The sequence below is a fragment of the Bos mutus genome, unplaced genomic scaffold (assembly GCF_027580195.1).
Source record: "Bos mutus isolate GX-2022 unplaced genomic scaffold, NWIPB_WYAK_1.1 CTG601, whole genome shotgun sequence".
NCBI classification, from domain to species: Eukaryota; Metazoa; Chordata; class Mammalia; order Artiodactyla; family Bovidae; genus Bos; species Bos mutus.
This window is the reverse complement of record NW_027220081.1, coordinates 44,343-62,321: the sequence shown is the minus strand read 5'-3', so window position 1 is coordinate 62,321 and position 17,979 is coordinate 44,343. Positions and strand designations below refer to the sequence as shown.

Sequence of the window (17,979 nt, the reverse complement as noted above, 5' to 3'; positions counted from 1 at the left end):
ATTCCGTGTTTTCTCCCACAACTGTTTATTATACAACTTGACACAGAATTTGGTAATTGTGTCTTAAACTGTGTATTTCTCCTACCTATGAGTTTTCTGAAGTCAGAAAACATATTTCATTAGTTGTGTAACCCCCGTGTCTGTGCTGGTCACAGTGCATCCTGAACACAGGCACCAGTGCACACACTGCTTTATGAGGTAAGCCTGTGCTAGAATGGAGTGCAATTTCTTTCATCAATAAAATCTTACTACGAAAAAAAAAAAAAAGTCATCCTGATAAACACTGTGCTGAGTGGCATATCAGATGTACATTTTGGTATAAGCTTTGTGTCTCAGCTTAGACCAGTAACTCACACTTCCCGGACTGGCATCGGGTAGCACTGCCCTCTGTCACTTATAGTCTAGATCCTATGGTGTGAAGGAGCGGTCACTGAAGCAGTAAGGGGCAGTAAAGGGATAAAGGAATTACTCTTGAAAAGTCTAATTCATTCACCTGTGCTTATGGAGCATCTGTGACCTGCCAAGTTCTGTGTTAAGTGCTAGGAATACAGAAGTGAACACGCTAAGGAGAGTCCCTGCGGGAGGGCCAATCCTCTTTACCAGGGCCCAGGGTCCCTACTTCCTTGTTCAGAACTGTGTCTTCACTGACCATGGCCACCTCTGGTGCTCGATACTGAAGCCAGGGTATCCACTGTGGGCCTGGACACATGAAAGTCTCCCACCGGCAAAGTCAAGGAGCCTGTGAAGGAGGCCATTGGTGCAGGAAACCACCACGTTGACTGTGCCTGTGTCTTATCAGAAGAAGAATAAGATGGCAGAAGCCATCTGAGAGAAGGGTGTGAAGCACGGGGACCTCTTCATCATGAACAAGTTATGGTCCATCTTCTTTGAGAGAAGCTGGTGAAGGAAACCTGTCAGAACCTTAAGGACTGAAAACTGGACCATCTGGACATTTATCTTAATGGCTGGGATTCCAGCCTGGGGAAGACTTTTCCCCAGAAGAAAGGTGATGTCCTCACCAGGAAAATAGCATTCTTGGAAGCCTAAGAGACCATACTGGGGCTGGTGGGTGAGGGGGTTGGTGAAAGCCATTGGAATCTCCAACTTCAGTAACTTTCAGATCAAAGGACTCTTTGCTGCTGCTGCTGCTGCTGCTAAATCGCTATAGTAGTGTCTGACTCTGTGCGACCCTATAGACGGCAGCCCACCAGGCTCCTCTGTCCATGGGATTCTCCAGGCAAGAACACTGGAGTGGGTTGCCATTTCCTTCTCCACTGCATGAAAGTGAAAAGTGAAAGTGAAATTGAAGTCATGTCCGACTCTTTAAGACGCCATGGTCTGCAGCCTACCAGGCTCCTCTGTCCATGGGATTTTCCAGGCAAGAGTACTGGAGTGGGTTGACATGGCCTTCTCTGGAAAGGACTCTTTATTTTACTTAAAAAAATCTTTTTAAAACTGAACTATAGGGACTTCCCTGGTGGTTGAGTGGCTAAGACTCTGCACTCCCAATGCAGAGTTCCCGGATTTGATCCCTGATCAGAGAACTAGATCCCACATGCCACAACAAAGAGTTCACATGCTGCAACTAAGAACCAGCACAGCCAGATAAATAAATTAAATAAAAATTTTAATGAAGTGTGCTTGACCTACAATGTTGTATTAATTTCTGCTATACAGCAAATTGGTTCAGAGATATATATATATATATATACACACACACACACACACACACACACACTCACAATCTTTCCTGAAACATTTCTTTTCCATTGTGACTTACAGGATATTGCATATGTTCTCTGTACTCTATAGTAGCACCTTCTTTTATGTTTAGACACACAGTGCTATTGAGCAGACCTGGAATGAAATACAGTGACTAACCAGATTGTCACCCCTACTTCATACAGGAAGGAGGAATGGAGCCAGTAATGCCACTCCAGGGGCATAACTGTCATACTATACAGCCCTCTCGTGTGTGTGTGCGCTCAGTCGAGTTAGACTCTTTGCAACCCCGTGGACTGCAGTCTTCCAGGCTCCTCTGTCCATGGAATTTTCCAGGCAATTATACTGGAGTGGGTTGCCATGCCCTCCTCCAGGGGATCTTCCTGACCCAGGGCTCTGCGTCTCAGCTCCTGTGTCTCCTGCATTGGCAGGCGAGTTCTTTACCACTAGTACCACCGGGGACGGCTGCATAGCCCTCTTGGCTCTCCAGATAAACCTCAGGCCAACCCAGAGGACTCTTCCCTAATGGAAGATCCCAAGATTAAGGAGATTGCTGCAAAGCACAAAAACTGCAGGCCAGGTTCTGATCCAGTCCCCCATTCAGAGAAATGTGGTTTAAATCCCCAAGTCTGTGACACAAACATGCATTGTTGAGAACTTTCAGGCCTTGACTTTTACATTGAACGATGAGATAGTGATCATACTCAGCTTCAACAGAAACTGGAGGCCCTGCACCATGAACGCTCTGTCCCATTTGGAGGATTTTCCCTTCAGCGACTTAGCAGCAGCAGCAAGCTACCTGGGAAGCCCCCAGAATCCTTTGCAAGCACAATATAGATGTAGAAAGTGAGACCCAAACAGGCATACTGGATTGAACTTGACACTAAATTCTGATTCTTCTAATTTCCAGTTCTGGGCTTTTTTTTTTTTTTTTTTTTTAACCAAATAGTGCCTCACTCAAGAATAGCAGAACTCCTGTGAGTCAGGACAGTGGGTTTGGGGCAAGTTATTATCTGAGTGAATACAGTTGTCAGGGTTTTCTATTTTCTAGAAATCTTGCCATCTAAAAATCATCTTATAAGATGATTCATGAATGCAGGGAGTCAAACAGGGACAGACATTTGCATGTATAGAACACAAAGAAGTTATCTTTTCCCTTTTTTATTTCTGAGGGCTTTCCTTGTGGCTCAGCTGGTAAAGAATCAGCCTGCAATAAGGAAGACCTGGGTTGGATCCCTGGGTTGGGAAGATCCCCTGGAGAAGGGAAAGGCTACCCACTCCAGAATTCTGGCCTGGAGAATTCCATGGACTGTATAGTCTATGGGGCTGCAAAAAGACACGACTGAGCGACTTTCACTTTTTTATTTCCACAACACCCTAAAGTACTTCTTTACAACTTAGGTTATTTATTCTAATAGTATATTTACATTTCTGTCACCTATGGGTAGGGTGTATGTCTTAGTCATCTTTATACCTCAACCAAACACTGTCTAGCCCATGATGGCCAGAGACATTAAATGTTTGTTAAAAGAATGAATAAATCTATAAACCATGTATGAGAACTTTTGGAAATAGAGAGATAAATATGTTTAAAAATTTTTCGTTTTAACAAATTTTCCTATTTTTATCTTTTTTTAAAAAAAGGTCACAAATATAGTTCTAATCTTAGAGTTCACAGAATATTTGTCAACCCAACTTTCTCAAATCAAGTTGGAGTGACTTTGAGTAAAAGCCTTTACTCTTAAGACCTGTCTAAACTGAGTTTCCTGGCTTTAGCTCTCAGAAATCATTTTATAGGGTTTACATAGGAAAAAGTAAATAGACAAGCCTGGTAGGTGTATGCCAAGATATTATTACATTCAATTGTGGGGTCGCAAAGAGTCAGACACGACTGAGTGACTGAACTGAACTGAACTGTGAACAAGAAAATAGCAAAAGATGTTTATACAATGGACAGGAAGGAAGCGCTCAGGATGAATTCAAGCCATACCTTCCCCCAATAAAGACAGAAAAGCCCCTGATGACTGAGTGCCTTAAGTTGGAAACATGAATTTGGTGAAAGTCAAGGGAGCTCACATGCAGACAACAAGATTTTATTCATGGACAAGGGGATTTTTCTATACAGTAACCATATTTAAAGGGTCATCAGTTCAGTTCAGTTCAGTTCAGTCGCTCAGTCATGTCTGACTCTTTGCGACCCCGTGAATTGTAGCACGCCAGGCCTCCCTGTCCATCACCAACTCCCGGAGTTCACTCAAACTCACGTCCATCAAGTGGGTGATGCCATCCAGCCATTGCATCCTCTGTCGTCCCCTTCTCCTCCTGTCCCCAATCTCTCCCAGCATCAGAGTCTTTTCCAATGAGTCAACTCTTCGCATGAGGTGGCCAAAGTACTGGAGTTTCAGCTTTAGCATCATTCCTTCCAAAGAATACCCAGGACTGATCTCCTTTAGGATGGGCTGGTTGGATCTCCTGCAGTCCAAGGGACTCTCAAGAGTCTTCTCCAACACCATAGTTCAAAAGCATCAGTTCTTCACTACTCAGCTTTCTTCACAGTCCAACTTTCACATCCATACATGACTACTGGAAAAACCATAGCCTTGACTAGATGGACCTTTATTGGCTAAGTAATGTCTCTGCTTTTGAATATGCTATTTAGGTTGGTCATAACTTTCCTTCCAAGGAGTAAGCATCTTTTAATTTCATGGCTGCAGTCACCATCTGCAGTGATTTTGGAGCCCCCCAAAATAAAGTCTGACACTGTTTCCACTGTTTCCCCATCTATTTCCCATGAAGTGATGGGACCGGATGCCATGATCTTCATTTTCTGAATTTTGAGCTTTAAGCCAACTTTTTCACTCTCCTCTTAAAGGGTCATAGACTCACTTAAAAATCTGAAGAAACTCCTATTGCTCCTCACTAGAACATACTCCCCTCCCCTCCACATACAACATTATTCACTGTTGCTGGTGGTGAACAGATCCCTGCCCCCCTCCCCACCATCACCACTTCATGTCATGAAGAATGAAATCCGGTGGCAAGATTAATCTTCAGTGATATCTAACTTCAAAATCCATGTTCTTTCTGTGATGTTGATAAGTGATCTTAACATAAGATTTTGTCTGCTCTAAACCTCCCATTGATGTAAAATTGTGTAGTGATATCTACTTTATATCAGTATTGTTAAGAGTAAACAGTTACTCTCTCTAAAATGTTTGAAAGTGAAAGTCACTCAGTCATGTCCGACTCTGCAACCCCTTGGACTATACAGTCCATGGAATTCTCCAGGCCAGAATACTGGAGTGGGTAGCCTTTCACTTCTCCAGGCGATCTTCCCAACCCAGGGATCGAAGCCAGGTCTCCCACATGACAGGCAGATTCTTTATCAACTGAACTATCAAGGAAGCCTAAAATGTTTAGCATGTCAGAATCACTCCACAAATATCAATTACTTTCTCTTCCGCAAATCACAAGTGGGGAGTTGTCAAAATTTGAGGAAAAAATGAATCATGATGTTTTTTTTTCCTCTTTTAATCTTACCTTCATTTTTTCCTGCTTCCTAAGAAGTGAGAGTCCTATTGTTAAAGATCATATGTTCTTATATTGTTGGTTGTCCAGCCCATGTCACCAGTGAGTAAAGGGAACCAGGGGCCATCTGAGTACCCATCTCCACCAAGTGTCGTCACTTAGTGGACAATAAATATCAGGGTCTGGCATTTTGTAGCTTCCAGGTAAATGTTTCATGGACTTCCCTGGTGGCTCAGATGGTAAAGCGTCTGCCTACAATGCCTGGTTCAATCTCTGGGTTGGGAAGATCCCCTGGAGAAGGGAATGGCAACTCACTCCAGTATTCTTGCCTGGAAAGCTCCATGGATGGAGGAGTCTGGTAGGCTACAGTCCATGGGGTTGCAGAAAGTCAGACACCACTGAGAAATGTAGCACTCTGGTAAATGTTTGAGTAAGGAAAGAGGGTAGGAATTGAAAGGGAAGGATGGAGGCTGTGAGGTAGGAAGGGAGAACAGGAAGGAAGACTGAAGTTCTTTGGATATTTTTTTCTACCATAAATCCCCGAGAACAGAGTCCTTGACAGACACGGGATGAAGGAAAGCAATGTGTCCCTAAAGACACACTTTCCCCTGCAGAATTTAACAGTGTCTGCATTGAGTCTAACACGTCTTCACTGCCTCCTTTCATGGAACAAGCAGACATGAAAAGAAAGAGACTAGGAAAAGACATCCATTTCTAGACCATGTTGCTGGGGTACAATTGATGGAGAAGGTGAAGAAGCGATGCCATTTTCTTCTTCGGTAGAATGGGGGATGGAGAAAATGTTGTAAAGCTTGAAGAGGAGGGCTGATGTGATGGAAACTCAGGGACATGAACTCATCCTGGGTGCGGCCTCAGCTAAGGTGCTTCATACATGGAGTTTTTCCATCTGTAAGATGTCTGAGCTGGTCCAGATCAATGGATCTCAATCTTGGTTCTCCAATAGAACCACCCAAGGAGTTACCAACTGTCCCCATGGCCAAGCCATCGTCCAGACAGTAGACTCACCTTAGGTGGGACACAGGCATCAGTAGTTTCAAAGTTTCCCAGATGATCCCAATATGCAGCTGAACTTGAGAACTACTGGGCCAGGTGGTCTCTAGACCCTCACTGCCCTAAGTTGTTGTCAACAAACTGCCTGGGCACCACTTGGGTTCCTTTTTGTAATCAAGACTCAGCCCTCATTCCAGAGCCACACAGACAGAACCTGCATTTACACAAGTGTGTGCTAAGTCGCTTCAGTCATGTCTGACTCTTTGCTACCCCTGCCAGGCTCCTCTGTCCATGGGATTCTCCAGGCAAGAATACGGGAGTGGGTTGCCATGGCCTCCTCCAGAGGATCTTCCCGGACCAGGGACTGAACCTATTTCTCTTGCATCTTCTGCATGGCAGGCAGGATCTTTGCCACTAGCTCCACCTGAGAATATTTTAACAAGAGACCCCACAGGTAATTTGTATTGACATTAAAGTTTGAAAATTCTGGCTTGGACACTCTCCCATCCTGCCTTTTCATCCAACAGTGCTTTATTTCTGGTGTTGATATTTCAATATAACTTCTGGATCTCAACCCCAGGCAGATCATAAGGGTTGAAAGCTTTATATGTGTGTTATGTGCCTATAAATAGCACAAAATACAAAAATACCCCATCACGCCTATGCCATGCAGGGGGCTAAGTGGAAATAGATTGGGAAAAAATAAGTATTCCTGTAAAAAGGGCGGGTGATTTTATGATTCTGATCAAAGATTGCTTTTCCTTTGTAGAATGCAGTAGGGCCGTCTAAAGAGCAGTTCTCTTCAAAGTCAGCCCTGCCGGTGTGGTTATTACCAACACCTGCCTCTAAGTGGTGGTTTGTGTCCAGCGAGAGCCTGGCTTCACATCTTTTCCAGGTTTCTTTCTCTGTTCCTCACGTTTCCTGACCATGCCCTCGTCGATAGCTCGCCCCAGGAAAAAATGGGTGCGTTGGCGGAGGAGTGTTTGATTTCCTCTGAAAGTTTCCCCTTTCATGGTCGCCTTGTCATGTTCATCACCTCCTTTAATTAAACAAAAGTCACCTCTGAGAAAAAAAAAAAAAAAAAGCAGAAAGCACATCAAAATGCTGAAACTAAAGCTAGAAAGTGAGAGATAAACGTTATGCGAGATGTAATTCTGACCCTTGATAACTCAGGGCTAAGCAGGTGGGAGGTTCGTTGTGTTCTAGTAGGACTTTTTTGAAGAATGGTGTTATTGGAGGAAGGAGTGATTTGGGTCTGAATGTGTGGGGAGAATTGGCATGGGTAAAAACTTAAGTCTCAATTCAATTCAATTTCTAGACTTTAGGTCACAGTCACTGTGGGGCCTTGCCCACATGGCTCCGGCCTTAACATTTCAATAGGACTTCATCAGTTGGCATCTACAGGACTAAGGGCTTTCTTTGGCTCAGCTCTCTGCCCTCAGCTCAGCAAGCAAAATTCCTAGGATCAGTGCCCTGCTAGAAGGCAGGGCCCTTTAGGCAATCTCTGAATTCAGATGGTGCCTAAATACCCTAGCTCCCTCGCCTGTTGAGCGAGATCATGTGGTGATGCACAATCTGGGTGATGCTGCAGCCTGATGCTTCAGTGGCCCCATGATAACTTGAAACATTCCTGCTATTGTTTCCCTCCCTTCCCGATTCACTCCCTCACTCCACTACTACTGTTTTGTGTGCCTGTAGAGCAATCTGCTGCTGCTGCTGCTAAGTCGCTTCAGTCGTGTCTGACCCTGTGGGACCCATTGATGGCAGCCCACCAGGCTCCCCCATCCCTGGGATTCTCAAGGCAAGAACACTGGAGTGGGTTGCCATTGCTTTCTCCGGTAGAGCAATCTACTTCCACTCAAATCCTTGCCTTAGCATCTGCTTGTGGGAAAACCCACAGCTAGACAAATTTAATCTTGTATTTGCTTTAAGATACTTGTAGGTATACCATTCATACCTTTATATTCTTTCCATTCAATTTTGATATGTTCAGTTGATAGAACTCGGTATGATATGAAGATTTCAAAGGATTTTAGTAATGGCCTTGAAGAGATCATCTTATTACCTTGTTCATGAGACTCATTGACACCTGAAGTCACAAAGGAGTAAGAAGATGAAAAAAAGGGGTCAGTATAATAGTGGCACAGCCCAGGGGGAGGTGGCCGCTGGTTTCCAATCCTGGTGCTATTCTTGTTAGCTTTGTGAACTGGGGCAAGTCATTTCACCATTCTGCCTCTCAGTTGGACACTTCAAACATGAGGGAGCTATTCACCCCTAACCTATACAGTTGTGAGTGTTCAGTAAGATGTGTGTAAAGTGTTTAGGATAATGCTTGTCTCTATTAGCTATGAACAGTTCAAGGCTTAAGTGGTTACTAAGGATACTGAGTCCATTAAGATGTCTTCATCCATAAAACAGAAGATCCAGTGGAGCATGGCTTACACCAGTATGGATGTCCATGGTCTGCAACAGACATCTGCCATATCCCCATTTTGCATATTTCACTGCCTCGAATTAAGGTATATACCCATTATGTAACCAGGAGTCAAGCTTACAGTCAAGACAAATCTCATCTTTCTCTATATTCTTCATTTTATTTCTGATACCAGGTCACAGGTGTATCAGACTGTTTGTTACTGCTGTGTAACAAATTATCCCAATAAGCCTCAGTAGCTTGGCTGGGGCTGCTGACTGTGACTGAGTTTATTCATGCATCTGCGGGTTGCTAGTATACACTAGGCTTGCTACAGGTCTGCAGTTGACCAAGTCACTCTGTTCCCCCTGATCCTCATTCTCCTTGAGTCAAGAGGCTGGCTAGGGCTTGGTCTTCTCACCACCATATTAGAGGCCCAGGTCTTAACGTCTAGGCTTGGAACTGGTCCTTATGCCATTAGTCAAAGCAAGTCACACAGCCACGTCCAAAGCCAAAGTGTGGGTCCAGAGGCTCTGCCCACCATGAAGCTACAGGGTGTGGGTGCAGGGAGTGGGTGCAGGAGGGACCAGCCATTCATTCTATTATAATAAGTTGTTGTCAAAACAGAGAACCTCTAAATACCCACGTGGATTCTCTGAGCTCATATAGCACTGGTGTTTCTACCATGATTTCTGCACTGGTTATTGTATTACCGTATACTCTGGCGGCCCCCACGTCAGGAAAGCTGTTGCAAATGAGCAGGAGAGATCACTTGTCAGCTGAGGGGGTCGCCCAGGACCTGGTGACCTTCCAGCTCTAGCCACCCGTGATTTGCCATCTGGGAAGAAAACCTCGCAGAGTATGAAAGCGCAGAAAGTAAGACAGAAGTGTCTTACTGATAGAGCGAAGGACTGCGGGTGGTGCTGGAGGCGGTTCCCAGCCACTTGTGCATGGCCCGCCCAGCCCTCCCTTGTGCACCCAGAGAGCAGCCGCAGTGAGCTTCTTCAGGACGACCTTAGCCTCTCCCGGGCCGCAAGCGTCCCCGCCGCAGTTGCCCAACGTCCCCTTCCCGCCCGTGAAGACCGAGTCCTGGGAGGAGCCGAGGCCCGGAGCAGCGGAGGGCAGTGGAGGCGGTTGCTTCGTGGTGCCCGGGGTTCCGCGCCCTCCAGAGGGGGCGCAGCAGGAGGCACGGAAGAAGGAGGACCCCGCGAAGATGCTGCAGCCCTGGGCTCTGGCGCTCCCGCTTCTGCTCTTCTGGGTGGCAAGTGGAGTAGGGAAGGCAGCCAGGTGAGTGTCTGGCTGACGATTGGCCCCGGGCCATGAGCTTCCACCTCTCCCCACCGTTGGCCCCTTTTCTTTGTGCCCCGTCCCCCTAGGCGCCCGTGGGCATGTGTATCTGTGCCCGTTAAGATGGAATTCAAAGAGGATGTCAGGCTGGGTGCGCCTATGGACTCCCCTGCGCGCCCCTCTGGTGGGCTTCGCAGAACCTCCTTGGCATCTGCTGCGCTCCACCTGGCTGTGTCCTTAGGCAGAGGGACCCACTGGTGCGTGCGGACTCGGTGGGCTGCAGACATCCACCGTTGGGCTGGCGTGCATGTCTGTCTGTGGGTTGCTGTGTTCTGTGCTTGTACAGTCCTGTGTTTTCCACTCTACTGTAAGGGGGCCAACTGGCGGTCAGTGGCTAGTTTTGCTGGGGAAAGAGGGAGAGAACCAGAGGACGATCCATGGTGAGGGTTTACTGAGCCGGCCGTGAGGGGCTGGGGAGCCCTCTATTCAATGCCTTTATGATTAAGGTTGATGAACTGCAAAGAAAGGCCGGGGTTGTCAGATAAAATTGACTCTCTTCTTGCCCTGGCAATTCAGAGGCTGAAGCTGTTTCTTTACTTCTCACAAACAATTCTAAGCCCTGAGACTTATTTTTCCAGAGGTCAGCAAAGCCACCTAATGAAGACACACTTATAGTGCATCCTGTAGGCCTGGCACTGTCCTAAACATGTGAGAGTTATGAACCCATTTAAAGCCTGTAAGTGCTCTGCCTGGAAGATATTGTTATTATAATCCCTGTGTTGTAGAAGAGAAAAACTAAGCACAGAGAAGTCCAGTAGCTTGCCCCAAGTGGCACAGTCAGTAAATGAAAACACCAGCATTGAAACCCAGGCCATCTGGTCTGGAGTCCCTGCTCTTCCCCAGTGCTGTGCTGTTGCTGTTGTTTAATTGCTCAGTCATGTCCGACTGTTTGTGACCCCATGGACTGTAGCCCCGCAGGCTCCTCTGTACATGGAATTTTCTTGGCAAGAATATCAGAGTGGTTTTCCATTTCCTTCTCCAGGGGATCTTCCTCACCCAGGAATCGAACCCACATCTCCTGCACTGGCAGGAGAGTTCTTTACCTTTTACTTTTTGAGCCACCAGAGAAGCCCTAGGACAGCCTTTTGGGAATCACTCACTGAAAAAGTATTCCTGGTTCTCTTGCTTTCCCAGGCATACCCTAGTTTCTTTCTCTACTGTGGCACTATTGAGCACTATTGGGCTGGGCGGGACTATTATTTGTTCAAGGTGGTTAGAGAGCGGTCCTATGTACTGTAGGATTCTTAGCAGCCTCTGTAACCTCTGCACACTAGATCAGTAGCAATTTTCCTAGGTTGTGACCATCAGAACTGGGTCCAGGCATTGCCCAAAGTACTGATATGGGGCTGGAGGTTTTGCACAGTTGTCTCCAGCTGAGCGAGGACCTCTGCACTATTCATTTTTTTAGTCAACAGTTTCTGTGAGAGCTGGCTGAGAGCCTTGGTTTGGAATGGGCTTCTTAAAGGTGAGCCTAGCTATCTTTGTTTGATGTACAGGACAAATCTTTCATCAGCATCAGTCACAATATTAAAGGATTTTGAAGTTCAAATAGAATAAGCTTCAGACCCGGTTCTTAGAATGTATGATCTCAAGTGTCAATTTCCTGTTTGTGATAAAAATGTAAGGAGATGCAATTTGCTCATGATCACATTTCCTGGAATGCTGGAGGTTCTGGCATCGCTAGAAAGCCCACTTAAGAAACATCAAGTGCTGTTTAGAGATGAGACTAATAGTTGTTCTAGCAGTGGACAAACGGACATCCAGGAGCCTCAGTTTCAGAGGGCCACCAAATTAAATCAGCAGTTGAAAAGCTCCCAAGGTAAACCAAGAATATTAAAATGGAGGCTTGACATCAGGATTCTGCAGTTTCACAGTTTTAAAGATGTGAACCGTGGTTTCTTTCTGTGGTCTCAGGTTCACGAGCTGGTATGCTCATTATCTGTGCCACATGCTTGGAAACGTCTCATGCTCAGTTTTTCAGGAACTGCCCAGGGACCAGGTGTAATCACCTCCAGCCCCAGGTTACAGACAGCACATTTACAGGAAAGGCACGGTGCTGGTAGCACAAGAGCGTGTCCACTGGTTATTTCCTGAGGTTTTATGACTTTTAGTAAAAACTGACTACTTTATAGGGATTTCTAACATAAGCACCCATTGTTGTATTTTTTAATTGAGACACCATACCATAATTTCAGTGACCTAGAAGATTATATGCCTTTTAAATGGTGATTATTGTATTAGTAGTCAATTAACTACTAGTTAGTGTCTGACTCTTTGCAACCCCATAGACTGTAGCCTACCAGGCTCCTCTGTCCATGGGATTTTCCAGGCAATAGTACTGGAGTGGGTTGCCATTTCCTTCTCCAGGGGATCTTCCCAACCCAGGGCTCAAACCCCGTTTCTCCCACATTGTAGACAGATGCTTTACCTTCTGAGCCACCAGGGAAGTCCAGTCAATTAACAGTCATCAAGTGAATAAATCCTCAACAGCAGGAATTTTTTTTCATCTTCAGCGTCAGAATTTGGCATAAACCCTTTACTTTTATCTTGTATGCTACTTCAAACTAATACTCTAAGTATCATTGACTTACAGTATTATATTCAAGTGTACAACATAGTGATTCAGTAATTTTGTAGCTGACACACCATACAGAGTTCTTAAAAATATTGCCTGTTTCCCTATGTGACCCCCATGAATTTTAATGCCATTTGAGCTTTGGGACTATTTAGATGCTCTCAACCTGCTTTGTCCAATACAGTAAATACAGTAGTCACTAGCCCCATGTAGCTGTTGAGTACTTGAAACATAACCAGTCCAAGTTGTGATGTGCTGTGATTGCAAAATATACATTGGATTTTGAAGACTTTCTAAAAACAAGGAACATAAAGCATCTCACTAATCATTTCCTATTGAATACATGTTGATAATGTTGTGGATATACTGCATTAGATAAAATATATTACTAAAATTAATTCCACCTGTTTATTTTACAGTTGAAACAATGTGGTTGCTAGAATTATATTTCTATTGCATGGTGTTAGTCTAGAACAGTTACTGATCTGAACTCCATCTCCAGCATTCCAGGTCCTAACATTGGTACCTTTCTGCCTTGGGCACATAAGATAAATATGTTATTAACTTTCCTGTTCTTGAGTTTGATGTGTGGAACAACTCCCTTCTTATATTTATGCAATATACATTCTTTTCTCTATTGAGTTCAAGTAACAATAATGTGAGGGAAAAAGGAATTACTGAGTTCGTGTATTCATGGACAGAGGCCTGCTTTCTGCAAACTACACCCTGTTTGAGAATTGATTCTTCTCAGAGTCCTGCTACGGAAGTCCCATTGTCACAATTTTCCACAAAATTAGTGGCTTAAAATAGCATAAATTTGAGATTTCCCTGGTGGTCTCGTGGTTAGGACTCCTTGCTTCTATTACCGAGGGCACAGGGAACTAAGATCAAATCAGTTCGATCCCTGGCTGGGGAACTAAGATCCCACAAGCCTTGCAGCATAGGGCAGGGGTGGAGCAGGGATGTACATTTATTTTCCTAGAGTTCTGGAGGCTGGAAGTCCAAAATTTGTCTTATGGGGCTAGAACTAAGCTGTTGGCAGGGTTTGTTCCTTCTGTAGGCTCCACAGGAGAATCCATTCCTTGTCTCTTAGACTTATAGATGCTCCAACAGTACCTGGCTTGTAGGCACATCACTGCACCTCTTCTTCCTTTGTCCCTTTGCCTTTTCTCTGACTCTTAATCGTATTCCTTCCTCTAAAAAGAACCCTGTGGTTATACCTGGCCCACCCAGAAAATACAGGGTGACCTCCCTGTCTTAAGATGCGTAAGAGCACATATGAAATTTCCCTTTTGTTCCATAAGGTAACATTTCGAGGTTCCAGGGATTATGACATGACCAACTTTTGGGGGTTCATTATTCAGCCTGCCACAGGAAGTCTGAGCTATGAGTCTGTTGTTCTTGGTTTTATGGATTGGATCTTATATTTAAACATGATTTTAGTGATTTGTGAGTGGTTGGCATATCATTCCTTTATTCTTAAAACCAAGCTTTGTGGGAATATACCCAAAACTCAAGAGCTGAGTGTTTCTAGGAAATGGTGAGCATGAAATGCCTAAGTACAGTATAGAAATCATTTATGAGCAGTCTTGTTTCAACAGTTTCATTGGTTTAAAGAGTGTTAAAGTCCTATTTATATGTAATTTATGTACATAATCTAAGGTTATGTAAACATTAAAATGAATAAGTATATTATCTAGTCTTAATAAATCAGATTGGCATTCAGCCAATTTTGTTGAATCACTATGTGTCAACACTTTTTCAGTGTGATTTCAGTCAACTGTCTCTTCAATCCTAAGAAATAAGTGTTGGGTCACTTTGACAGACAGTGGGATGGAGAAAATTGAAATTAGACAATTCCTCAAGAACTGCATTGGATTTGGTCTTCTGCCCTAACAACAGTGACATTCCAAACTTTCAAATTTGTTTCTGAAGAAAAATTGAGTACATAGAAGCTGACGTTCTTACAAAGTACTTTCTCACATGTTATCACCAGTGAGCCTGTTGAGCTTGATGCTTGCCCAGCACCATCAAGGTATGTGTGTAGAATAAGTGGGGACTTCCTGGTGCTCCATTCTCCCAAGCCCTTCCTCTCTAGGTTTCCATTCTCTCACAAACAGACTCTGAAACCAGAATTCAAGTGTACACGGTTTATTTGGGAGGTTGTCCCCAAAAGTGCTAGTTCTAGTAGGACAGAGAAGGGAAAGACATGTTATATAAATAAGTTACCATTGTGATTGAATTCTGCTGGGGAGTTCTAGAAGAGAGTAGGGCCCAAGCCTTAGAATTATCCCCCTGAGGCACAGGAGCTGGGGTATCTGTGCTCCCAGCAGTCATTGGTGGAGGGCTTCGGAGGATGCCAAGTCTCGTGTTCAGCTTGCCATGCTCACAGGCAGCTTGGGCTCTGTGAGGAGCCCTGCATGTCTGGGGAAGGAATTTGAGCTTTGATCTGAGGGCAGTAGTGAGCAAAGCAGGGCATCGCTGGCTGAATTCTTTAACAATAACCCCATTATGACCAATTCATGCTCAGAATTATCACACAATTGCACAAAATAATTTTTAAGATAATGAGCAATAGTTTAGTTTACCTGGCAGCATTTTTGCCCCTAGTGTACATAATAATAGTCCATAGTATCTCAGATTTGATGAACACAAATTAAAAATCAAAATACCAAAGCAGCAAATACCTTTATAAAGATCATCACCTTGTCGTTCAAGTTTTCCCTTTGTTCTATTTTTGGTCCCCACATATATTACAGTTACCTATTGCTATTCAACAAAATACTGCAAAGCTTAGTGGTTTAAAACAACATTTATTGTCTCACAGTTTCTGTGAATGGGAAATCCAGGAGCAGTGTACCTAAATGGGGCCTGGGGTTTTTCACCAGGTTACAGTTGAGTTGTTGGCCGAGGCTGCAGTCATTGAAAGGCTTGACCCCAACTGGAGGATCTTCTTTCAAGATGGTGTGCTCACATGGCCATGGGCTCCTTGCCTTGTGGACTCTCCATAAGACTACTTGAGTGTCCTTATGAGGTGTCAGCTGACTTCCTACATATTAAGAGTTACAAAAGAGAGAGAACAAAGAGGAAATTATAATGCCTCCTATGTGCTAATCTCAGAAGTTACTCTCCATCCCTTCCACCATAATCTCTTCATCAGAAACCAGTCACTAAGTACAGTCCCACATCAGTGTTAGGTCCAACTGCTCACCACTCAAAAGCCAATACTTGAGAGGCAAGATTGGTGGGAAGGAAGTTTGCTTTATTTCAGAAGGCAGGGTGAACTCATTTCCAAAGGCCGACTCCTTACTGACAATCAGTAGGCAAGAGCGCTCATAGGGGAGTTTCAGGGGTGTATAGATGGAGGGAGGGGGCTACAAGTAGAAACAACATAGTCAACTCTGACAGTCCTATCTTGAAATTGATCATGTGGTGGTCTGATCAGTGTTAATCTTGATTGTTTTAAGTACAGTTAATCTTCAGGTCCCAAGGTTGGTTTGTTCCCATTTTTTGAGGCCAGTTCTCAGAACCGTTGCAGCTTATGTCATGACTACAGCCTGGTCATTGTATAGTTACATTCTTGCACATGGTAAGGGTTTTAGTATCTATGAAACAACTCAAAGGATATAGCTCAGAATATTATCTATAGCTCTTGAGGAAGAACTAAATGTCCTTGACATTTCTTAATGACTTAATTATTATTATTATGGTAGGACAGCATCACCAACTCAATGGACATGAGTTTCAGCAAGCTCCAGGAGATGGTGATGGACAGGGAAGCTTTGTGTGCTGCAGTCCATGGAGTCGCAGAGAGCTGGATATGACTGAGCAACTGAACTGAACTGAAAATATTATTATTGTGTCTCCTTTACTTCTGCATTTTCTCACTTATCTGATTAAATTTTTCTATAGGCAAAAAGCAAGAGACCTTCCTGCCCCTGCCATTTCTCAGATTCCTTCAGCTTAAAATATTCACTATGCCAAACTGACAGATGGGGTAGTGTGTCCTCAGTCCCATCACCGAGGACTCCATCAACTGTAAGGATGCAAGGAGTGCAGTCTTTGTGCTCTCTTGCTAGAAACCAGTTAAATGACACTGGGGCCCCTGCCTTGCTTCCCTCCTCATCTGCCTTCACACAGCAGCCAGAGAGCTGTATCCTGAGGTCATTCAAATTGGATTACTACCCACCCTCAGCTACCATGGCTTCCTATCAAGCTTGGCAAAAATTCCAAAGTCCTCATCATGACTCCCCAGGGCCCTCATGAGCCTGGCATCTCCTGGATCCTTCATCCCCTTCCTCCTACTGTGCCTCAGCTCTGACAGACTCTGCCTGTGCCCTGTCTGTGTCAGACACCCTCCCATCCTGGGGCCTTTGGACTTGCTGTCCTTGTAAAAATGATTTTAACACAAATGAGAGCTCCTTTACCCCATGAGCACTTTAAAAGAAAACCCCTTTCTTTTCAGGAGATAAGCATAGGATGTAAAAGAACTCTTATCTGTACTTGGAAAATGTAATGCTCTCTCACTGACTAAAAGAAAACAAACTGGTTGCTGTTTTCCTATCTATAGTTGCAACACTCACTGCAAAGGTGATACAAAATGAAGAAGACATGCATACATATACATATGTCAGTTGCTCCCTTGTGTCCGACTCTTTGTGACCCCATGGACTGTAGCCTGCTAGGCTCCTCTATCCCTCTATCCATGGGATTCTCCAGGCAAGAATCCTGGAGTGGGTTGCCATTCCCTTCTCCAGGGGATCTTCCTGACCCAGGGATCAAACCTGGGTCTCCCACATTGCAGGCAGATTCTTTACCATCTGAGTCACCAGGGAAGGCCATAAACTTAGAAAATGTAATGCTCTCTCACTGACAAAAAGAAAAAAAAAGGATTACTATTTTTCTATATATATTTACAACTCACTGACAAAGTTGATACAAAATAAGGAAGACAACTAAGATTTTTAGATATTGGAGAATAAAGGAATTTCCATTTAAAGTGCTTCCATTAATGTGCACATTCAGTTTGCAAAATTCTGGTACAAATAAAAAACACCAAAATAAAAAACAAACAAAATCCTACCCCCTAAAACACACCCAACTTGGCACAACAGACTGGTTCCAAACAGGAAAAGGAGTACATCAAGGCTGTATATTGTCACCCTGCTTATTTAACTTATATAAAGAGTACATCATGAGAAATGCTGGGCTAGATGAAGCACAAGCTGGAATCAAGATTGCTGGAAGAAATATCAATAACCTTAGATATGCAGATGACACCACCCTTATGGTAGAAAGCGAAGAACTAAAGAGCCTCTTGATGAAAGTGAAAGAGGAGAGTGAAAAAGTTGCCTTAAAACTCAACATTCAGAAAACTAAGATT

At 44.2% G+C, this 17,979-nt stretch overlaps 1 pseudogene; it reads left to right on the top strand.

Annotated features, from left to right (window-relative positions):
- Window positions 1–657: 657 nt before the first annotated feature.
- Window positions 658–10,202, top strand: LOC102271615 (aldo-keto reductase family 1 member B10-like; annotated as a pseudogene).
- The last annotated feature ends 7,777 nt before the right edge of the window (window positions 10,203–17,979 follow it).